The sequence below is a fragment of the Numenius arquata genome, chromosome 4, assembly GCF_964106895.1.
Source record: "Numenius arquata chromosome 4, bNumArq3.hap1.1, whole genome shotgun sequence".
In the NCBI taxonomy this organism is placed as follows: Eukaryota; Metazoa; Chordata; class Aves; order Charadriiformes; family Scolopacidae; genus Numenius; species Numenius arquata.
The window spans coordinates 50,397,683-50,423,533 of record NC_133579.1 but is presented as its reverse complement, the minus strand read 5'-3'; positions in this window follow the sequence as shown (position 1 = coordinate 50,423,533).

Below are 25,851 nucleotides of genomic sequence, written 5' to 3'. Positions count from 1 at the left end.
CTATTACTGATCTAACAAACAAGTCACTCGATTTTTAGAAATAGACCTTGATCTGGGTGCCTTGGCCTCCAGTAAAGGCGTTTCCATTTATTTCTTCACAGGAATTAGCACTGATTTTTTTCTAGTAAAGAGATAATAGACAAAAATGTGTCATGATTTCTGTGTAATGAAAAGATATTTGAAAAAAAAAAAGGTGGAATTGATGTGCCAGGGCACTGAGACTTCTGGGCACATTACTTGACAAATCTCCAACACTGCAAAGACCTAGGAAAAGTGATGCCTTTGTTTTTTTCCCTGTGGTCTGTTACTGGTTTGTGGCTTATGGTATTTGACCACATCTAGGTTTCTCTTGGAAATGTCCAAGTACTGGTACAGTATTCAGAATAGTCGAAGCTTAACCCAGGGGAACACAAGTCTTCAGCTAATGCTAAACTACAATTTAGAGTCTGTACCATATAGGTCATCTGGACTATCAGATCAGATATGATTTTCTGCTGCAATTTATAATAGAGGATATCTGCAGCTCTACCATTTCCTTTCTTCCTCCTCTTCTCCCTTGCCCTGTAAATGAGGACTAGTGATTATTAGTAAGGTCTTAGAAAACTCCCGTTCTCTCCCACTACCACATATAACACTTATTTTATAAAATTCATTTTGTTCTGAAGAACTAAAGAGCTACTGTTACAGAAAAGAGCAAAGGAGGTATGCCAATACCCCATGTGACATGGTATTATCTTCATTTTCAGTAAGTCTACGTAATTCTATCAGATGTCTGAATGTGCAAAAAATATCAAGGCTTAACTGAAGAAAATACTATCCTAATTACTTCAATTACCTCCTATATTTATTGTGGTTTTTTTAACACACACATACCTACGCATGTATATAAGGTGAGCAGGCGGAACCCTACTTCCTAGTCCAAAATTTCTTTTGTCTGCCAACATAATTTATTTTGCAGGCACACTTTATGCACTTAATCTCAGTGAAGCTTTTGGAAGGCAACATTTGTAATACAGCTAGAGGAAGGAGTTTCAATTACATGTTCAAAAATAAGACTTACAGGAAACACATCATAACAAATGCACAGATTGATAATCTGAGAATATATATATTTTTGTACAGTGTTTGGTATTGATCAAGAGGACAAAAGCATCAATCTATTAATAAAAGTTTTTCATGACAATGATTCAGAACAAAGATACTGCACACAGTAATGCAGATGAATTCCACAGAACACTACAGAAAGTTTAGCATAGTAAATACACAAGACAAATGGGTAGGATATGAAACAAATACTTCTGGAATCAATGGAGTATTGTCATGGTTTGGCCCAGGTTGGCCAATGACAAGACAACAGGTGCTCTCCCCCACCTCTGGCTCCAAGTAGAGAAGCAAGAGAGATAAAGAGAGTTATGAGTTTAGGGGAAAAAAACTTAACTAATTTAGTGAAATATTAATAATAGAGTAAAAAAGAAATAATGAAATAAATACAATATGTTTGAAAATATGTACAAAACCATATCAAACTCCCAGGGAGATATCACTGGCAGGCACTAGGAAAGTCCCAGACTCATCTCAGAGACAAACAAGAAATGAGCACTCTGGAACACTGATGGGAATCAAAGGTAGACAAACTTACATGGTCCTCCTCAGTAAAGAAGAGCCCTTGAAGAAGAGCCAAAGATGAGGAGCCAACTTAACACCCTTTGATCCCTCAGCTTTTATACTGAGAATGGCAGATGGGATGGAACACCCTATTGGTCAGTTTAGGTCACCTGACCTGTCCCCACCTCCCCACAGGTGAAAACCCTCCACAGGGTAAACAAGCAAGTCAGCTGGCCCTGGTTGCCACAGCAAATAAGAGCCAGAGTCTCTCACTAAGGAGAAAATTGGCTCTCCTCTACCTCAAACCATAACAAGTGTTTGCTGCAGTATTTTGCAGGTATGATATGAGCTTACTTTTAAGGCAAGACCTGAAGGAAGGTAATGTTGTTGCTCTGTAATATTTGTTGCGCATTCCTGAAGATCAGCAGTATCAGTGAGGAATATTTGGAGACACTTAATTCATTAGTAGTGAGAGCAAGTGGAGTTTTACAAAATTTCTTCACAAAAAAATATCATACATATGTATTTCAATAACATGCTAGCTATAGAAAAGCCACAGAAAACTATGTAATTACAAAACTGTAATATTTGTAGGATTTGAGATTTTAATCCAGGTTTTAGTACTGTCCTGGTTTCAGCTGGGATATAGTTAATTTTTTTCCTAGTAGCTGCTGTGTTTTGACTTTAGAATGAGAATAATGTAGATAACAACACGTTGTTTTAGTTGTTGCTAAGTAATGCTTATAGTAGTCAATGACTTTTTCAGCTTCCCATAGAAGCTGAGAAGGAGCATAGACAGGACGAGCTGGACAAAGGAATATTCCATACCATACATATCATGTTCAGTATATAAATGGAGGTTTGCTAGGGGGCAGGAATTTGTGATCGCTGTTCGGGATAGGCTGGGTGATCAGTGATCGGGTGTGAGAATGACTTGTGTTGTATCACTTTATTTTGTATGTTCTTTTACCATTATTAGTATTAATTTCATTATTATTTTTGTTTTTTGTTACTGTTCTGCTAAACTGTCTTTATCTCAATCCAAGAGGCTTTTGCCCCCACCCCTTCCTTGTCTCTCTTCCTACTAACTGGGGTGGGAGGGGGAGAGTGAACAAGCAACTGCGTGGTCCTAGTTGCTGGCTGGGGCAAGCACAAGCCCAAAAAGAGACAGAATAAGTGTGCTCATTCACATGTGACTTAAATGCTGACTGTATTTGTATCAACTGTAGAAGTAAAGAATTAGTTTTAATATATAATATCCTTCTTGTTCTTCCCAAAGTCTGGTATACACCTCTAGTAGTCTTCAAGGTAAATATTCTACTTTTTATTATCTTAAAAATGTGTGTGCTCTGGCTAATTATATTTTTGTATGTTGATAAGGTTCTTGATTTTGTGAACCTTGCTAGGTGCTCTTGTGAACTGCTTTACTTGAGCATTGCTGAGATCATCCAGAAAGACCATGTCAATATTGTATGCCGTGTCCTTTCTTGCTGATCCTAAAGAACATCAAATTTTGTATATTCCTATAGCAGTATTTTATAATGAGACTGAAGTGTTATCATTTCCAGTGAGAACTATAGATAGAAGTGATTTTTTTTCTTTGTTTTTGAAAACTTAAGTTCATATGAGGATATCTCCTGAAAGGAGGTGGGATAACATTTTCTGATTCTCACAGATATATCGTGCAATCTGATTTATATTCATCATCTCTTTACATTGAAGCATAGGAAGTAAACAGAAAGGAAATCGTATGCATGATTCTTAATGGTTTTGATAATAAGCCTTAGCTCTTCTGCATATTCCCTGCTTTCCCACAGTAATAGATGAAGTCTGAAGAAGCAATCAGACAAAGTAAAAAGAAAGCAATGCTTTTCTCTTCAGCAATTTCTGTACTTTTATCAGGGCATCAGAGTATTTGCAAAATTCAAGCTTATTGAGTTGCTGTCAGGAAATCTTAAATTTACTATTTGAATAGCACAGAAATAAATACATAGGGAATACACTTCTAGGCCTTTGGGGAAAATTTTCCTAAAAAATCTGATAAATTATTATCTGACCCACGCCTACTAAAACTCTTACTAAGTGATTTGCATTTAGAATTTAAATGCATGCTTTCTAGCATACATTTTATTTTCTATAGTGTTCTCTTTTCTTTCTACAGATAATGATAACCAAATTTTATTAACTATATTTGTAAGGAAACACTAAATCTTGTTTTGCTCATGTTGGATTTCTGCGTGTGACTTTAGTAATTTAACTTAATACAGTTTTGTATTTATTTATTCAGCATGTAGGTGCTTTCAAAAAGTAAAGATGCACTGCACGTGCACTGCTATGACCTGCCACTGCAGAATCCAGATCTAAGTCTCGGCCAGGACTGATCTCAGAAACAGGGAAGCAAAACTGTAGCTAAATCGAATAAATATAGCTTGTCACAACACTGTGGAAGTTCATAAACCTAGGCGACTGTGATATGTAAGCAGTGAATTCTTCTTGCCATTGAGAGAGGCCACAAGAAAAAAACCCACACAAACTATAGTTTTGACAGACTCATTTTCAGGGTACTTGCTTAAGTTATATATATATCTCTCAAGCATTGAATCCCTGTTCTGAACCTTTGGGTCACAAATTGTAAGGGGTGACTTTTAGTTAGAGACTGGAACTCTGTGTCCCTATAGCTGCCTGCAGAATAAAATACTGAGCTGCTGCTTTGATACCATGTCTCAAAGAGGAAAGGAAAAAAACATGCAAGAGTGAAAAGAAGCTGTGCTGATAAAGTGGTTAAAAAAAGGTGGCAAGAATTAACTGTCCTGTTTTCAGCTGGGAAAGAGTTCATTTGGTTGTAGTGCTTGCTGTGAAAGTAATGTCAACCATACATATTTGCATTTTGTTTTAGTTGTTGCTGAGCAATGTTTATCCTTTTCAAGGATTCTTTTCAGCTTCCAATAGAAGCTGAGAAGAAGCATAGACAGAACAATGTAATGGCCAGTGGAATATTCTGTACCATGAATGTTCTATTCAGTATATAAATGGGGGTTGGCTGGGGCAGGGGGAAACCAGGGTCACTGCTCGGGAAGGTACCTATTCATCAGGTGGTGAGAGTGACTTGTATTATTGTTATTATTATTGCTATTATCCTTTTCTGTTATTGTTCTATTAAACTGTCTTTATCTCAAGCAATGAGCTTTTTTCTTTCCTTTTCCTGTCCTTTTCTCCCTATTCTCCCTGCCCTTCTAGGGGGAAGGGAGACAACTGCATGAGTGGTTGCGTGGTCCTAGCTACCGGCTGGGGTTAAACCACAACAGTAACTCAAGAGGCTAGAAAGAAATCTTTAGTTAGCAATCACATTTAAACAGAAATGCTGGGTTGCTTTATGGGCAGTAGAGAGGAAGATGGGACAGGCAGCTGAAAATCCAGTTCTCTCTGAGAAGGCTCCTAAGTGCAGTGCTGGCAGGTGATGTTGCTCTGTCTTGGCAACATCTGTGAATGACCTCCGTGGCTGCTCTTCGGCCACACTGTGGCCATCTTCCAAAAGTGCAGCTGTCTGCATAGGTCAGTCTTCCTCCTGTCACAGTCATACTGGGGGGTGATGAAGAGCTGCAGCAGAGTATGGAAATCTGCACAGCCTTGGTTTATGCACATAGCATATTTCTCATGCATGAATTGTTTCTTTAATATACTGAGTACAGTTTCAGTCAACAAGAAAAGAAGGCAACTAAGAGAGCAAGGGAACCATAAAATCTGAATGAGGCCCCAGGAAAGCAAAGTGGAGCCACAGTCATAATTTTCAACTGTTCTCTCAGACTGGAAGGGGTCTAAGTTTTTTCTTAACCTACCTTGTAAGATCAGGCTTTGCAAGTCTGGTAACAGGAGAATTGCTATGACAGACCATAGTATTAAGTTGACCATCGTCCATTAACAATTTTAATTTTAACTAGTTTGCTGTGGCTGTTAGTTTATAATGCTTTTTATTAATCTGATCTATTTCCATGTGTTAAACTTTACATATGGTTTATCCCATGTGGTGATGACATCAAGGATAGTGATAGGCTGGCAACCACAGAAGGGTCTGGGCGTGGTCAGGGGGGTGTTGGGGCTCGGCCCCCCATAAAAGTGGCAGGAAAATTAGACCAGCTAAAGTGCTTCTACACAAATGCACGCAGTATGGGCAAAAAACAGGAGGAGCTGGAGGCCATTGTACATCAGGAAAACTATGATATAGTTTTATTGATATATTATTTAGATATATCTAGATAGATATATTTAGATATATCTAAATAATAGATATATTATTTATAGATTGCCATCACAGAAATGTGGTGGGAAGACTTACACAACTGGAGCACTGCAATCTATGGCTACCAACTCTTCAGAAGGGATAGACAAGGAAGGAGAGGCGGCGGGGTGGCCCACTATGTTAAAGACATATTTGAATGCCTAGAACTTAATAATGGGAGTGACAGTGTAGAGTGTTTATGGGTTAGAATCAAGGCGAAGGTCAACAAGGCAGATATCGTGGTGGGAGTTTATTACAGACCCCCAAACCAGGATGTAGAAATCAATGAAATATTCTATCAGCAACTGGCAGAGCTCTCACAATCACCCGCCCTTGCTCTCGTGGGGGACTTCAACTTCCCAGATATCTCCTGGGAATACAACATGGCAGAGAGGGAACAATCCAGGAGGTTCCTAGAGTGTGTGGAGGATAACTTCCTCACGCAGCTGGTAAGTGGGCCAACCAGGGGGAGTGCCCTCCTGGACCTGCTCCTTGTGAACAGGGAAGAACTTGTGGGGGAAGTAAAGGTTGGAGGCTGTCTAGGGCACAGTGATCATGAGATGATTGAGTTCTCGATCCTTGGAGAAACAAGGAGAGGGGTTACTAAAACTGCCACCTTAGACTTCTGGAGGGAAAACTTTGACCTATTCAGAAGACTGCTAGACAAAGTCCCTTGGGAGGCTGCCCTGAAGGATATAGGAGTCCAGGAAGGATGGATGTACTTCAAGAAAGAAGTCTTAAAGGCACAGGAGCAGGCTGTCCCTGTGTGCTGAAAAACAAGTAGGCAAGGAAGGAGACCACCCTGGCTAAATAAGGATCTTTTGCTGGATCTCAGAAACAAAAGGAGAGTCTACAACCTTTGGAAGAGGGGGCAGGCCTCTCATGAAAACTATAAAGAGGTAGTGACGCTATGCAGGGAGAAAATTAGGAGAGCCAAAGTACAGCTACAGCTCAACCTAGCTGCAGCTGTTAAGGATAATAAAAAATGTTTCTATAAATTCATTAACAACAAAAGGAGGATTAAGGAAAATCTCCCTCCTTTATTGGATGCAGAGGGAAACATAATCACCAAGGACGAGGAAAAGGCTGAGGTGCTCAACGCCTACTTTGCCTCAGTCTTTAGCAGTGGAACTAGCTGTTTCCTGGATACCCAGCCTCATGAGCTAGGAGACAGGGAGGGGAAGCAGAACGAGGGCATCACAATTAAAGAGGAAGAGATCAGTGACCTGCTATGCCGCTTGGATGCACACAAGTCTATGGGGCCGGATGGGCTACACCCAAGAGTGCTGAAAGAGTTGGCAGATGTGCTTGCCAAACCACTTTCCATTATTTATATGAAGTCATGGCTAACTGGGGAGGTCCCAATGGACTGGAGGGTGGCAAATGTAACACCCATCTACAAGAAAGGCAAAAAGGAGGATCCAGGAAACTATAGACCTGTCAGCCTGACCTCGATACCAGGGAAGGTCGTGGAGAAGGTCATCTTGAGTGCCATCACAAACCATATAATGGGCAACCAGGGGATCAGGCCTAGTCGGCATGGGTTTATGACAGGTAGGTCCTGCCAGACAAACCTGATCTCCTTCTATGACAAGATGACCCGATTATTGGATGAAGGAAAGGCTGTGGATATTATCTACCTGGACTTTCAAAAAGCATTCAACACTGTTCCCCATAGAATTCTAGTGGAAAAACTAGCTGCACGTGGCCTGGGTGAGCATACTATCTGCTGGATCAAGCACTGGCTGACTGGAAGGTCCCAAAGAGTGGTGCTCAATGGAGTTAAATCCAGCTGGTGACCGGTCACAAGTGGTGTTCCACAGGGCTCAGTGTTGGGGCCATTTCTGTTTAACATCTTCATTGACGATCTTGATAATGACATAGAGTGCATCATCTGTAAGTTTGCAGGTGACACCAAGTTAAGCGGGAGTGTTGATCTGCATGTGGACAGGGAGGCTCTACAGAGAGACCTGGATAGGTTGGATCGATGGGCGAACCTTAATGGTATGAACTTCAACAAGACCAAGTGCCAGGTCCTGCACTTGGGCCACAACAACCCCATGTATCGGTACAGGCTTGGGGAAGTGTGGCTGGAAAGCTGTCTGGCGGAAAAGGACTTGGGGGTTCTGATTGGCAAGCGGCTGAATATGAGCCAGCAGTGTGCCCAGGTGGCCAAGAATACCAATGGCATCCTGGCTTGTATTAGAAATAGTGTGACCAGCAGAAGTAGGGAGGTGATTGTCCCCCTGTACTCAGCACTGGTGAGGCCACACCTCGAGTATTGTGTCCAGTTTTGGGCACCTCAATACAGGAGAGATATCGAGGTGCTGGAGTGGGTACAGAGGAGGGCAACGAAGCTGGTGAAGGGCCTGGAGCATGTCGTATGAAGAACGATTGAGGGAGCTGGGACTGTTTAGTTTGAGGAAGAGGAGGCTGAGGGGAGACCTCATCACTCTCAATAAGTACTTGACATTGTAGAGAGGTTGGTGCTGGTCTCTTCTCACAAGCAAATAGCGATAGAACAAGAGGGAATGGCTTCAAGTTGCAACAGGGTAGGTTTAGACTGGACATTAGGAAGAAGTTCTTCACAGTGAGAGTGATCAGACACTGGAACGGGCTGCCCAGGGAGGTGGTTGAGTCACCATCCTTGGATGAGTTTAAGAGTCGTTTAGATGTGGTGTTGGGGGATATGGTGTAGGGAAAAAAACTTTGTAGAGTAGGGAAGATGGTTGGACTCGATGATCCCAAGGGTCTTTTCCAACCTGAATGATTCCATGATTCTATGATCCCATTTTCCATGTTTTTATTTATTCTTAGTTTGTTATTTTAAAAAGGAAATGCTATGAGTGTAAATAGATGAGGTAGATTTCCAAAGTCAGACATTGCAGTATGGTCAATTCCTTTTTAAGTCATGTCTCCTTGGTGCTGAGGTATAAAGATCAGAATCATTATCAAACAGAAGCATATATGTAAATGAATCTGTGTATCATATGTTAAACAGTAAAGAATGACATTATATAATATATTATACAGAGATAGTGTTTAAAGTTCAGATTTAAACTTACATAAATGTATTTAAACTTGCCCATAGGCAAGATTTTCATGTTCTAACTTGAAAATGAGGATCTAAGTACTGCATATCTCTTAACAAGAACATTTATTGCAGAAATAGAATGTTCCTCAAAACAGTCATGCTGCTTACTTCTCGTTAAATATACATATTAAGGAATATCTTTTAATCCGTTTATCTATGAGTTTCAGAAAGCTGTTCTGAGTTATCTGGCAATATTCTTCACTTTTAAGTTCTGTGAAGAACAAGCATTCAATAGCTTTTGACATAAAACACCATGTGGCATGTGTTGTCAAACTGAGATTTCTGGAGAAATTATTTTCTGAAACTTAACAGGTTGAATGTTGTGGATTGTTCTAATGATGCTCACTGCTGTCAAAAAGTACAATAATAAAATTCCAAATTTAGCATTTCAATTAGAAATGACTGCCAAAAAATCCCCATGATCTAGCCCAACACGCCTTGCTTTCTGCATGATTTTGCTTCGTTCTTATTTTTTTGGGGGTTTCTCCTATGAGGAGTTCTGCCATTCAAAACTGACTAGAGGCAGTGGGTGGAATTCTGAACTCACTTTAAAATTAATAAAGTATTGATGAATCCTAGTCTTATAAAAAGTTAGCATAAATTATAATCAGAACTGATGAGTGGTGTGCTATTTGATACTGAAAAAAGTTATTGAACCCACCACTGTCCTTCATATCCTTTTAAAAAAATCTTTCTTTTTTTCTCCCCTTCAGGCTACCTCTTCTACCTCAAAATGCTTTACGGTCTTAGGTTTTTTAAATTTTATCTCAGAACAGTTCAGAATAAGTGCCATTCTATCATTCAAAATGCTTTGCAAATAAGCTGTTTCTAGTATTTGCCAGTTCAGGCAAATTAATTGATTTTTAGACAAAACTTTCTTTTGAAAAATGGTAATAACCTGGCACGTTTCATGGACTGCTCCACCAAAGGGTAGTGCTTAGATGTCAGAGAGGTTTTAATTATTCCTTTTTGCATTGGCTTTTAAAATTTCTGGTAGAACAAAAATATTAATAATATTATTATTAATAATAATAATTCTATTTTTAATACCAAAATTCTTTTGCTGCCGTGCAATCTCTCAGAAGCATCACTTCCAAGTTGTCCAGTACCCCCAAGAAAAATATGAAAACCTTAGTAATGAATCAGTGTTAATAACATAGATTTGAATACCAAATATAAACTGGTAGTGCCTTAGAAGGAAGGTAGTGATGATATCATGTCACTTATGAAACTCAGAATGTAAATAGCAAAAATGTCTACATCCTGTCTCAAAGTAGGAAAATATAAGCTTGAATAATGTGTATTAAACTGAATTTTATAAACAGAATAGACATCCAGATAAATAGTTTATTTACAGTCTATCTGCATCATTTTTTTATAGCTTTAATAGTTCCCTCTATCTGTTAGAAGTGGTTTGACCTTGAAAACCTAGAAGAATATGCATTAGGAAAGTAGTCTCAAAATGTAATACAGAGAGGTGCAATCAGAAGTTTATTATATTACTCCTTCTTTATTCCTTCATGACTTAGATTTTGTTAACTTTTTTCAAGGTTACTAATATGTTCACAGTATGTACAAGATGTTCATCAATTTGACAGGATGACAAAGATGCTGTCTTTATGTAATATTCTGTCTGATTAAAAAGTATATTTCTCTTCCAAAGTGAGATCAAATAGGTAAAAGCTGACACAAGGTTGGAAGCTACAGTTGCTTGGAAAAGGGAGATACTCTTTCACTTCCAAATTATTCACCCAAATACACACTTTCATTTCATACCTTAGAAGCTAGTGTGTTTCTTTGTGGGTCCTCCACACATTTTCCCCCTTCCTTAAAGAAATGTGTGAAATGAGTCATTAAAATATTGGTTTGATGTAAGAGAAATAGGGAAAATCCTTTTAATGTTGACTCAACATAGGTGAAAAAAGAAATAGAAAACAATAAAGTACCTTTTATATACTTAATTTTGAATGTTGGGTATTGATTAACTTTCTTCATATATATTTAGGACTATTTAAAAAAAAGTGAGTTTATGGTGGTAATAACTAGTATTGACTGATTATATATGGCACAGTGCTGAATGAATATAACTTTTCAAAGAGTACAATAACTCCTAATAGATAATCTGTGCTGCCTCTTTATCATGAAAGGCCATGGATAGATAAGAAAGACCATTAATCTTTAACAGTTAAGACAGACATATTGGTCCTATAAAAATCCAGTTTCAGCATCGTTGTAAAGTTATCTTTAATGAGTGCCATCGTATAATATTAGAGAAGATAACAGATTAAAATGGAGATGATACTTGGAAGATAAGATCTTTCTTTTATTAATGAAACATATTTTTGATATAGCAGTGTACATTCCCTTCAGATTCTTTGAAGATAAAAGTAATCATATGCAGAGGTAGCTTGTGTAATTATAGAATTTGCCCAGAGGTATAAAGTGCAGATTTTGGATTTCTTTTGTAACTCAGATTACTGATATTGTTAGAAGGGGGTGTTGTAGATTCAGAAGCTATAGAAGAGTAGATACTGACTTAAGAGTTACAGAAGAGACCTTGTAATGGATCAGAGTACAGAAGATTAAAGTTCTGTTAAAAGTATTCTTTTCCTCCAAACACTCTTCCTCTCAGCAGAAATGTGAATGCTGATCCCAAAAAACGTAAGGTTGTTCTATATCCTAGTTTTACAAAGCAGATATCACTGAATGTATTTGATGCCATAATTGAGATCTGTTACAAAAATATGTGAAATGCTTAAGATAGTGTGTGATTGCTGTGTACTTTTTGCAGCTAGCATATGAATGAGAAATTTCATTTCTCTTGGGGGTACTCTCAGGAGAACAATTATAAATCAATACTATAAATGAAGAAATTTGTCAATCAGTAAAAATAATTTTGCAGATAAAACAATTGTTTGTATCAGTATTATGACATCTGATATTAGTATGTCAGAATATGGTGTATCTAATTGGAAGTAAGAAATTTAAATTATTTGGGTGAATGGATTTGATTTCTAGAATCCTTATTCACTATCTTGTTTTAGCTGTTGAATATTATAGGAAGAGAAAGTATGAGGCAAACTCATAAAATCCCATTAAAATGCAAATCACATGAAATTCTAGATAATGAAGTATGCATTACACTTGAAACACTAATGAACATAGTAGTAAAAAGTAGATGGCATGTTTTATGCAGCTCTACATCTTCTTTGTGCTTACTTAGATGAGAGTATTGAGATAACTATAGAGGCCTTATATTCCTTTAGCCACAAAAATAATTAAGAGCTTTGGAACCCATTTTCTTAACTGTATTCTTTGTTTTATTTTTCTGCTTACATAAATGAAACATTTCAGTTCAACAAGGAACAATCTCAGGTATCAGCAGTCACTTTTGGAAAGTGAGTTTAGGGAACCCTAAAAAATATTTTTTTTTTATAGAGTTGAGTGCCAATGTCTTAATCACTCCATTCGTACTAGGCACATAGCTTGAGTTTTTTTGACTCATGTTTCAAGTGATCATTGCTGTTACTTTTTTTTTTTTAAAAAAAAAAAAGGAAGCAACTGCTAAGAGACTACAAAGACGACATTTTGTCTGGCAGCTTTTCTGAGTTTTGCCATTTCTATGGTCTTTCAACTGTTTTTGGTTGCTAGTTAAGCTGAACTCTATCCCTAACCAATTCCTAAATAACGTGCTTGTTCTTCACAAAAGAGACTTTTCTTACTTCAGTCCATTAGTGGACTTACCCAAGGCAGAAATGTTCGTTGCCAAGCTGGCCAAAATTTTTGGAAATATGAGTATAAAGTTACTGTCAGAAACGCACATTTAGAAGCCTGCAAAACTCTCTTCATACAGCATTTCTGACATGGATCACACTAAAAAAAAAAAAAATCAAATCAGCATAAATTTACTGGATTTGGACTGTGGAGCATCTATTTACAACAGAGTTAAAACCCTGCATAACAATTACCTGCAAGAGCATTTTGTCAAACTAAAACTAGAACTGCCAGTCCTGGGCATCTGTTAGAGCTATGTGAGCAGGAGCAGGGTATAAACATCCTCATCATACCTGTTATGGGGTCATCTTGAGGCAGGGGAGGATCTGTCAGGCAGGGGAGAGGTGGAAGAGCAGAAGAAGAATTTGGCTTACCAAATGGCATTTCTAACAGGGGAACTGGTATGGGAACTGGTTGTAGTTTGAACTGCCAATTCTGAATTTCATTGGATCACTTTTGGCAGAGTTCTATATGGCTCTAGACACTCATTTTAAAAATTAAAGTAACTGCAGCTTTTAGATTGGTTGTGTCATACTGATTTTAACAAATCATTAGAACTACCTTGAAATATTTTTTTGACTACTTTCTTCTTTTTATTTGGCATAATTTATAACTAACAATTAGAGCAATAAGAAGATACTTAACTGTACCTGTACAGACACAGCTTGGGGATAATTCATAGATATAACAGATTGCTATAATTATCAATAATGTAGAGTTTGGAAACACTGTCACTTTGATGATAGAGAACATTCTTCCCAAAATTGCACTAAATCAGAAAAATTATTGCAACATTGAATTTGATGTAAATAACTAGCTTTTGGAAAATCTAGACTAAGAATAACCACAAGAGACCTCTCTGTATTTGAAAAAATAGAGCTAAAATGTCATCTAACTTGGTCTTTGACTTTTTGAATTAAACTCTATTGAAGTCCGTTTGGCAAAACTTACTATTTTTTAGTTATGTAAGTGATTTTAGAATGTGGATATTTTTATGAAAATTAAAGTATTGATTATCTAAATAAAATTATTTTTATAAAAGAAAAATCATAATGAATTTTGAAATGTCCAGGTTTTGTTCCAGTTTGGAATGAAGGCTAATTTTTAGAGCAGAGATATTCTTCCACTTGACATACAGTTTCTGTCCCCTGCCCAATTTTTATTTTCAGTGTATTGAATAGGAAAGATATAAGTAACAATAAAAACAAAAAACCCAACAACAAAACAAACAAACAAAAAAACAACCAACCCCCCCCCCCCAGAAAACAGCAACAACAAAAACCCTAATAAAAATCAAGGAGACTCAAAATGCAAATTATATAAAATAAATTTAAGTTGAAAAGTAGGACATTGAAGGAAAGAATGTTTATATCTCTCCTCAGACCTTTTCTTTTAGTTTTAAAGAGGGGAGTAACTCTTGTAGGGTCTCAGCTATAGCAGTAATGTATATTGTACTGAGTTTCTCCCACTTACTGGAAACAGTATTTTTTAAAGGAGATTGAAGGAATCAGAAGGGGGAAAAAAAAAATAGATGGGAGGATATTAACTTGTTTAGCAGGTGGGAGTGCCACTTTGTTAATAAACTGGAGAAGTGCTTGGCCTGAACTGCACTTTGAAAATAACGTGGTCTAATTAACTTGATACTTGGTATCCTAAGGGAGCAATTGTGAAGTAAAAATTCCAAATAATTAAAGAATTTTAAAGATATTACCTATGACCAATTGGTAAGCACAACCTTAAAAATATTAAATGAATATTAAGACAACAAATAAGGACATAAACACATGCTAACCAGTGCTCTCTTTGCAAACAACTGAACCCATATATTAAATGTTATCAATTTCTCTGGTAACCTGCTTCCTTATCCAAGTCATTCCATGCTGTAACTTAAAAACAGCAATGCAGGATTGGTCTGCTACATTTGTTAAATTTATCTTTTATTATTGAATTAGCGATTTGTTAGGTCAAATATTCTAACTCTTGCATGCTTTTTCATTCAGGGTTTATGTTCGTAAGTTCTGTATAAAAGGTGTCTTTTTATGTTATCCCAGCATCATCCCTGAAGCAAACCCTGCTGATACAGCTATATGTTAGTGACTTTGCATTTTAAAGATAAGATTCTCCAGGTGAAGTATGGAAATGACAATCAAGGAGTAAAACTTGGAAGAAAACTAGTTAATGGCTGTGCAAACAGAAAATACTTGTCACGTTGGGCTTTACTATATCCTATTGCAAAAGTCCAGAGAAGTCTGTATACAGGTTAGGTCTTTGAAACAAGATAACAATCCAGCACCTACTGTGAGCGTCTGGCCTTTTCTAGACAGAGGGCATGACTGGAGTTCCTCAGAAATTTGTCTCAATTACTTATAAACAGAAAAATTTTCTATCCCCTAATAGGCTACATTATTATGTGCTGTGAGTGTGTACTGAGCTACTGGGAAGACTGAAGGAGATTTTGAAAGTTATTTGGTAGAAACTGGAAAGATAAATTGAGTTTAGGACAAAAATGGGGCTGAGAAATTCAGAGAAACTCTGAAGTATGAGTTCTGGAGAAAACTGGGGCAGGGACTCTCAGTGAGTCACTTGTTCCATCTGTCAGATTGCTCCTACCTGAAACTTATAACCTCTCATATTTAGTTGTGTTGATTTGTTTCTGGAAACAGGAGAATCAGAAACCGTTTAGACAAGGAGCACTTAGGGCAGGTGTTTATGATGTCAACAGGGATAGGAAAATATTCATTAAAATACTAATCAAGACTAAATCCAGCAAGAGGCATTTAATCCTCTGACTACTGTTATCACAGCTTTCTTTATTAATCTTTACACCAGAAGTACTGAAGGCTTAAATGTGAAGGGTGAAATATGGAGCAGGGGGAGAACCAGGGAAAAAAGGCAGGCATTCAGTTCATAACCTTTTAGATCAGCAATTCCCTAAAACACATTGCATAAAGAGGAACTGACTGATTTTCTGCAAAATATTCTCAAGTTATGGGATGTTGGGATTCAAGTTGGTAAAACAATTCCTTTTATTTATTTTGTGATTTCTTTTAAATGTGCTTCTATTATATTTTTATTTGCAGAGCTTATGAACTAGTTTGAATAATTTTGATAAAGATTCATAGATTATTTATGTGTTGCAAAATTCAAATACAGCTTTCAAATGTGCTTTTTTGGTTCCTATTAATTCAATATTAAGGGATCCATTTTAATTGTATGATACCATGTCATATTGTTTCTACAGAAGGCAGGAAAATATGAAGTTCTGCAGATCTTAAACATCACTGTCCTGCTATTCTTACTGTCACATTCAAGTATTGAAAGAGTGTAAAGGGGAACAGAAGATAATTTGGGACACCCTCAGGAGAAGAGCAGGTTGACAATTTCTGTTCTGCACTCATTTTATTAGAGACCTTCTGGTGGTAGTAAGTCAAAATGCTGTCACTAGAGTCTACCTTGAATGAACAGAAAGCAGTGGTTGTGCTTGTGGAAGCTGGTAATTCTGTTGGTTGCATTTTAGCTTGTCCTCTGAGCTTTTCTCTCTGGCATTGAACACTTCCTCCTAGTGACTTGGAAAAAAGACCATTCCAGGACAGACACTATAGAACACCAGAGATCCCTGGGGAAGGTGAGAAGGAGTTTCTTCAGCATTCGAGAGATTTCAAACAGGACAGTGTGGCATCTCTGCTCCAAGTCCTATTCTCAAATTAGAAAGCAAATGTGATTTTCATCTCTGAATTTATATCAGAATATGGATGTCTCCAAAATTTTTGTGTGTCTGAATGTGAGCTTGTAATCTTGTCAACTTCTACTTTTCTCCTCTCTGAAACTCCACTGAAAACAATAGTTATATAATGGGCAAATCTATCCTTTCAATTCTTCTTAGAAGCTTATAGCAATCTTTGGATTCAAGTGCTTCAGACTCTTTGAAGATAAATAACAGGTCTATAAATGGGACTTCATAACAATTAAGCAGTTAATACAAGCTTTATGTTCCAAATGGTCAGGTTTTCTTATGTGCATGTGTATAATTTGATATGCAAATAGCTTACATTATTTGTCTGTGTACAAAATATATGGAAAATACAGTTTCTGGGGCAAGATGTGTAAACTTGACTTTCAGTCTTTCTTTTGAAACATCTTTGTATTTTAGATGTTCAGATACATTAAGTCACTTCAGTTTTATCTGAAGCATTACTATAATTTGATTTTTTTTTTTAAGATTCATAAAAGAAAGAATGTTCACAGGTGTAACTACCTCACAGGAAGTATGCAGAAATGGAAAAAGCTCCTGTCTATCCCAATGACCATCACTGTGCTTACTGAATGAGATTTGACTCTTTCATGATGTTAAAACTTAAATCTAACCCAATGCATGAACAGTCAGGACTAGAAAATAATTTTGTTCTCAGATTCTTCCTGTTCTCTTGAAAACGGATATAAGGAAAAATAACTTTTTTCAAAGTGCTGTGGAGTCTTGATCAAATTATTTTGGTGGGACAAGTGAGTGAGTCAAAGCAAAAATTGAGATTGGTGATAAAATTCTCAATTGACAACTGATGATCTCTATTGTCACTGAGGTGTGGTTCTCCTCCCCCCCCCCCCCCCCCCCTTCTGTTCTGTGAATTGTCTACATTTCCACTGACAGATAAGCAAGGGTGCATTTTAATGTGAAGGTGAGGAGTGCATATTTATGTGAAATGAGATGTAAAATATTTCACATATTTTAATATCAAATGCATTTTTCTGCTGTAAACAAAGATGGACAGAAGCATTGACATTTGGATTTGGATGACGTTTAGAGTTCTGGTTTTAGCTCTGACCCATAACTGAGAGCGCAAAAAGGATTTGTATTGACAAATTTGAATTCAACCTCCACCTAAAATCCTGACTACTTGGATTTAGTGTCCTGGCTGTGTGCTTTTTCTAGTTCTGAATGGTATAATATTTTAATGACTATCATGTCAGTAAATCTGAAAAGCAGATGTCATCACATCTTAGTCACTCTGGAATGGAAAGGTAAAAAAAAAAAAAAAGACACATCTATAACCTTGATTTAATTGAGCTTTGTATAACTTACCTGGTTTTAACTCTTGTCACAGTTTTCTTTTTTGGAGATACAGTTTTTATTATTGAAAAAAAAATCATTACAGTAACGAGTCCCAGCTATGGTTATATTTGAAACTGAGCTGTAGCTTTTATTGTTGCTATGGACATGGATTATACTGAAGCTGTACTTTCTACTTGAAAATAGCAATTAATTATAATACTATGGCTAATCTTACAACCACATCTATTTCTATATGCAAACATCAATGATTTATGAGAAATTCTGCAAAACAGCAGTCTGTTTCCGACTAAGTGAAAGCACAAAGAACTGTAGAAGTAGAAGCCCTCAAAAGAAACTTCTTGTATTGTATTAGTGTTTTGAACTGGAACTGGAGCTGGAATATCCTGTTTAGTGTGTGTATTGAATACAGAGAGATTGTTGTATTATTTCACGTCAACTAGAAAGACCTTTCCTTCTGCAGTTAAGGATTCTGAGTATTCACCCATGTGTTGATGGAAATCTTCACAGTGGGGATTGCCAAGGTCCTTTGAGAAGTGGTGAACCAAACTGGAAGACATAGCTAAATGTGATGTCAATGATTTCAATGCAGCTGATCTGAGGATTGCCCCCGTGCTGCTCTTGATTCATCCAGTCCTGAAATGAAGGTATACTTTCCCCGTGTACTCAGATTTGTCTTGTGGCTCTTCAGCAAGTATTGTTTCAGGCTTACCTGCAGATACAAGGTTTTGTGTGTAGAAGAATTTGTGTTTGGCTCTGTGACTTAGCTCTTACTCTAGCAGCTATGATTTTCCACTTTCTGTTTCTGGTTAGTATTAAAATGTCCTGCATTTCCTACACCTCAGAAAGTAGCTTTCCTTCTTTCAGACAGTTGTCTTCCTGTGAAGTAACATCTCTTCTCCATGATTCTTGCTTGACACCGTTAACCATTTTTGGTGAAACAACAGGGTATAAGCTATATTTTTTCCTGTTGGTGTCTCCTTTTCATTAAGGGTTTCCTCTCAGACATGAAAATCCGTTGGCTATCCGTCATACCTTTTTATTCCCCTCAACTTGGGGACACTTTCTGTTCCATGAAGAACAGATGTTGGACAGTGGAGGTTTGCTCTGGAGAGTTCACTGTGCATGGTAGTAGCACAGTTGTGTTGCAGACATGCAAGGCACCATATTAGTCCTTGTGCAGGTCAACAGCCCATACCAAATGCTCTGTGGTCACACTGGATTCATAGGCTGTGCCCTGGAAGGAGCCATTTTGTCAATGGCCTAGTTGCTGGATGTATACAAATTCTGAAAAAGTGCCTAAAGTCCTTTTTTGACCCCCCTCTCGGAGAGCTTCCCCTACCCAAAGACTTCTAGGCTGAAAACCCCATACTTGCATGTAGATCATCTCTGTGCCTGTGGGACCATTGAATTTTTAACTGGGACTCTGAGAGTATGCAGGATATGTACATATATAAAGTTACTACTTATGTACTACTCACCAGGTGAGTGTCATGGCCTTAAGGACACTGCCCGCCCTGACCACTCCTGCCTACCCCACGAGGTTTCCTACACCCTGCCTTGGCCCCAGACCCCATTGCAGCCCCAGTGACGCTGTTGTGAGGCTGGTCTCCAGTTCCCCATAACCTCCCAGCCTGGCCATGGACTCTGCTGATCTGGGCCCACCCATAGGACTACACTCTGAAGGAGGTGCCTGATGTCCAGGCTGGGGCTGTCCCAGTGCCTGAAACTGCCTTCTGGCCGAGGGGTGGAAAGGGCCCTGGGTGCCAGGTCCTGCCATCACCCATCTGGGGAGCTCCTGGTGCTCCCAGCACCTTAACAGTAAGCAGAAACAGACCATGTTCTTGAGAGACTTTGCTGATTAGGATCCTTATCTATTTCTTATTTGGAAATAGAATGAAATGTTTTACCTCAAAAAGAAACCATTATTTCATCATGGGGCTAATAAAATCATGCAGTTTTAGTGTGTTAAACTCTTAAACTGAAAAGTTCATACAGTGAATAATGCAAACATTTTAGCATGACATGCCTTAGAAAATATTTTTAAAGACCAGCTGAATTCACACCACATGCTTTGAGATGTTATATCAGTTTGAACTCACAAATGACTGAAGTGTTTCTGCTAATGTTGAAAGGATATGAATGTGTCCAGTTTATTAGGTGCATATGTGACCATGAATAAATATATAAATCGTACAGCTGAACTGTTTTTATATGATGCTTTTTTTTTTTCTGGTGATGAGATCTTTGGTATTTCTTCTGTTTCATGTTCATTCCAAGCCCAGGAAGTTGTGAATATAAGACACTGCTGGGGGATTTGCTTTGCTAGTTTAATTGCTTTTAGGAATAGTGTATTAAATACTGTTGCATTTTTTTTCTTTATTTTTTTTTCCCTTGCAGAGCAAGCATCCCCTATAGGTACTTAATTTTAGCTGTTTAAGAGGAAAGAATGTAGTAAAGAGATAACACTGTCCTGTTTTTATCTAACTGTTTTAGTCTAAAAAGTTTGTTAGCAAGTAACTTGCCTGATATGGCTACTGTCTTCTTGTTTTTTTCCAGCATTGTCATTGCACATGACATGTTATGAACATGATCTCTACCAATTAACCCACTACTGTACTCCTTATAGAGTTGTGCATATAATCATTGGTGTACATGAATGCAGGTTTTCTTAGAATAGTTAAATAATTGGGTGGCAATTGTTTAGATTCAGAAAAGTTCACGCAGTTTGCTGGTAAATAGCCTTCTTTATATCAGGCTGGTCCTGTGAAGTAAGGCTCTGTTGGAAACAGCAAGTGCATTGTGCCTCCATAGGGTTTAATTCCATAGGTATGAGAGTACATTGGACTTGACAACTAGCAGAAGAATGAAAACATTCACAATTTGAACACCATTGATTAACTGATCCATCTCCAGTCATTGTGAAGCAGGAGCTGTGATAAGTCTGTCAATGCTGAACAATTTAACAAGGAAGAAACAAATTATTCCACATTGCAAGGCTATTCAAATGCTAATTTTTCCAATGATAGGTCTGACAGTGAAGTTGGTACCCTTGAAGATTTGTAGTTCTTTATTTTTCTGAGGCTAGAACAGCACTTCAGATTTTTCACTTAAAATATTTCTTTTTTAAAAAGTCCTGTACAAATGGTTTTATGTAATAGCTGTCGTAGATGACTCCAAAAGCAAACAGGAAAAAACCCAAAGCTTTCCATAATTCAAAGCTTTTTCACTTGCTTATATGGTTGCTTATGTACTTGTCCAAGGAAAACAACAGGTGCTTTACCCATCAATTATGAAACAAATGATCTATTCCATGTATTCTAATGTGTATGTGACAGTAGAGAGAGATAGGGAGAGGCAGTCTTTTTAATGAAGACCAGAAGTAAAAAAGTTTTTATATTAAAATTATTGTCAGTGGGAATGAAAGATTTGGAAAGAAAATGAAAATTTCCACTTAGTGTCAATACAATATAGGTATCAAGATAGACTATGGTTTAAGCAATTCAGTCTTTATATGAATGATTATTGGTTTTTATTTTTAAATGATGAGAAAGATATGTTTCAGGTACTGCACTGGGATACAGCATGTCAGTTCTGTTCTGCTTTTGCCATAGACTTTCTAGATTATATCCATAGCTATATGAGGTATGGCTTCCAAAGCATTGTCTACCTGTCTCTGGGGTTTTGTGTGGATAAATGTATTAATGTCTGAGTCATCAAGATGCTCTGATGGTAAGACACAAAATGACTGAAAATAAAATGAACATGCTTTTGCTTCTTTCTTGTACACAGAGCTTGCCTTTGTTTCCTACTGAATTAATCTGGTATTAATCAGTCCTGTCTTTACTCCTCTACATTGATCTGTGGTTTTCATCTTCCTTTGCACAGTCTCCTTATAGGACTCCACAACACCAGGAAGTCAGGTAAGATATTCCTGTCCTTATTGGTATTGAATAATTTATAGAATGCTGGTAAGTCCAATGCTGTGTCAGGCTCTCCATCATGTCAAATTATTACATATGCACAGTGTGCAAGCAACCAGACAAGAGAAGAGCAAACTGTTCTAGGAGACATGAGTGCATTTTAAGGGAAGATCACTATGAAAGTCAGTGCTTATGTATTTCCACCTTTCTTTCATGTTAATATTTTGCATAAGTTTAGTCTGAGAAAACAACAGCAGCAACAACACTCTTTTCTTTATTGCAGTTTTTTTTCCTAGTGCCATGTGAAAACGTTATTGATTTAAAGGGACTGGTTATGGATTAAGTGGGATTACTCTTCTCCATTTATGACAGCTGTAAGAAACTAATAGAGCCTGATGACCCTGTTCCAGAGAAGTGCAGGTCATCATCTAACAGTGAATCTAAAGTGGAAAAAAAAAAAAAAAATCACTTTTGCTGGCCAGTTTTTATGTAACTATTCCATGAAAAGGAAAGACAAAGCACCTTGAAAAGTATCAGGGAAATGTCTGAATTGCCAGCAGCGCAACTGAGAAAGGGGGGGTGGGGGGGTGGGGAAGCTAGACATGAAAAACCTGCCAAGTGCAAGTTGAAAGGAGCTTGGTCTTGTTAGCAAAGATCTAGTTTCCTCTTGCTAGGTTCCAGAGGATTTTAGATATACTTTATATAAAGCGGATTATATCAGAGATGCCAGATTCTTTCATTTTCTCTGCAGAAGAGCAATCCACAGGGCCTTGAATTTTGGGTAACTGCTTGTTTTAGAAGATGGCCATAGGTACCTCTGAAGCATGTTGATTTACTTCAGCAACACTAACTTCAAATATTTGTATTCAATTTTTTCATGCTGCCCTTGTATGCATCTTTTGGGTAATTAATATGGTGTTAATTGCTTTAAAAAAAGTTTTTTAAATAATTCCACTTCTAGTGATTGAACAGAATAATACCCACCTATATGCTTTTCTCTGGCAACTCTCCACTCCGTAAAACAGTCAGTTCTGCAGAGCTAGACATATTTTTCTAAACCTGGGCACCATGATACCTGAGGTTCAGAAAGGGTCATGTGTTTTAGAAAAAGTGGAATTATTTATTGACAACTTAATTCCTATACAACAAGAATTAAGAAGAGCAATAGCTGCTATAATATTTTTTCTTAGCCAGGAAAATACTACCTGCCTTGTTGGTAGTGGTTCAGTTTCTTCAGAGTGCAGATAAACTTCTGTGAACTTCTGCTGATGCTGACTCAGGGTTTTTAAAACCAGATGAGAAAAATAAAGAAATATTCTCAGAAATTTGAAGACCCACTCCTTAACAAAGATAAAACAGATTGGTATCAGGATTGATGGAGACTACAGCATTCTGCCAGTTCTGCTGCACATTTACAAAACATCCCATTTCCAAATACGCATGCTACATGCCCAGTTATGGCTGATGAAATTAATAGAGTATATCCTTTTGACAGAAACTTTATTGGAGCATTTATCCTGGGAGCTTTTAGCATAAAACATAACCTAAATATTAATAAGAACAAATGTTCAGAACCCAGAACAGGTGTTAAGGCATGCACCTTGCAGTTAAAGCCAGTAGTAACTGCTAAGCTAAATCCTCTTAAACATCTTTGAAATGTTACCTCTTAGCTGTTATGTTTGACTGCTAAAAAGATGCCAAGATTTTAGTGCCAAGTTTCTGTGACCATTGTCAAGTTTCCTTGAAAAGAAGCAGCAAATGATGTGGGACTACTGCTAAACTGTACTGGAAAATAATGCTTAAATTTATAATATTAATAGTGCAAATAATACTGAATCTAAATACTAATGGCAGTTCTTCAATTCAGTGTCAGGGTGCTGCAAGGACTGGTTGTTCCCTACAGGATGAGAGCCATGAGGGATCCCCGGGCTGGCAGAGCAGGGGCCTTGTCAGACAGGGCCTGTCCCATTTTCCCCAGAGAGGCCAATTATTCAAGTACAGATCTGACAGTTTTAAACTGCTAACATCTGCATAATTTTGAAGTACTTCTGTGCCAGAGTTTGAACTACCAATTGGTCTCTTTGAAGAAGGCCTTTATTATACTTAAAATCCAGACCTAAGTACTCTGAGGAAGATTTTCTAGTCACAGAAACAATGATGATCTTTGGGGTTGAAATAAAAGTGCTGAGTTTGTCAAGTCAATTTATGTTAATCACTGGTAAAAAAATTGAACTATTTATTTTCTTCCCTTATATACTTCCAGGAAAATAAGAACATCCTTCTCTATTGACAGATGTATTTTCTCATAAGCACTGATTTATTTATGAGATGATTACACCTGGTAGCACTTTCTCTTTGAAGATCTTGGGAATCAGGAACAGCATAATGCAAAGTCTGAAATGGAGAAGAGAGGAGAGGAGACAAAATTTGGATTATATGCCTAGTTTGAATGTCATTAAAAATGTGAACTGTAAGAGAGGTGTCACATGTCCTTTCCCCTCTTTCCAACACAGTACATAGTCAATTATGCTGTTGTTACCAATGTTTGGAGAAGACTAATCAGCCAAAACAGCCTTCTGAAATCTGCATGGACTCAGCATTCTGTCCTTGAGCTCAACTGCTGTAGCACAGAAGCTTGATTAACATTGCTTGCACTAACAGCACCATAAAATAAAAGATTATGTCACCAGGAAAGGTGCTGCAGTCTAAAATTTAATAGTAAATTGCATTTTTGAAACTGTATAACTGCAAACCAGAAGATGATCATGTCTATGGTAACACTGGGCCATTATGTAGAAGTGATAACCATCTATATGTAGGGGACTGCCACCAGAAGAGCAACAAAACCATAGAAACTGATACTAATTTTTTCCTTTCTGGAAATAAGCTATTAGTCAGGTGAAAAGTACTAGCAGTCAATATTTTTTATTTTTGTGCTAAAGGCATATAGCTTGCTCCAATGAAACAATGCTGGAGCTCCAGTTAAATTATGTTAGTTATTTTTTGTTGGAATTTATATATAGAGGGGCTTGGCAATATTATACTACACCTTGATATCAAGTCCTAATTTTTATAGACTTAGTAGTTGTAGAAAACCAAACAATGCTGACAAAGCAATACTTCAAACTTGTAAGCACTTGATAAATAAAATTTAACAACATAAAATGTTAATTGTACATTTTACTGAAGCTGGTAGCAGGACAAGTGCTACCTCACTTTCCCGTGTATTAAAGGCAGACAGCAAAATCTTGTCCTGATGTCCCTAATTCAACCCTAGCTCTATACACAGAACACGTACTCCTTTTCAGTTCTACTTCCTCTATTCCACTAGAAACCATGCACATAAACACAGTAGTATTGCACACTGAAGGAGTAAGATCTTTTAATGTTCGTAACAAACCCAGAAACACCCACAGAGTAACACAACATTGATGTCTGAAAATGCTCTGATTGCAGTCAATAAGTCATCTTAAAGGCATAAACAAAATTGTTAGCCAGTTTACAGGTGGATAAGTAGACTGACATAACAGCAAGGTACGTAAACTTGTGCCTTACTGGACTCTGAAGTCACTGAGTATTTATTTAAGTAGCTCTTTGAAAACTCTGGCACAGATTAATTTTTATTCCTCACTCTAGTTACCACTCATATATGCTCTCTCTATTGCTTTGTGGCATTCTCCAGGGAAAACCTTGTAATAGTTTAATAGTTCCTGAATGAACACAGTTTTTAGCTTGCTGCACTGTTAATAATGGATCCTTATTTGAATCTCATAATCTACAAGAAAACTGTGATGATTCAGGAGCTGCTTTGTGAGCCATTCAGCGTTCCTTTTATAAACAGCCATGAGAGGTGGGAAGCAGCTGGCCTGGTTGAGTAACCCCTTCAGTCATATAATTTTAAGATGGCACTGTGGGTGAAGCAAAACCTGATGTTGTAGCTTTAGTGCTCAGACAGGTAGTCCCTCCTTCACACACAGGTGATTGTGAATATAGTGTCTGAGGAGTTAGACTTTAAAGCTGTATTTGTGCAGGTGAGATGAAAGAAAGGGATGGAGGTCCTTTGTAAACAATAATCATCCACACATTACAAGAAGAGTAGCAATTAATGCACTGT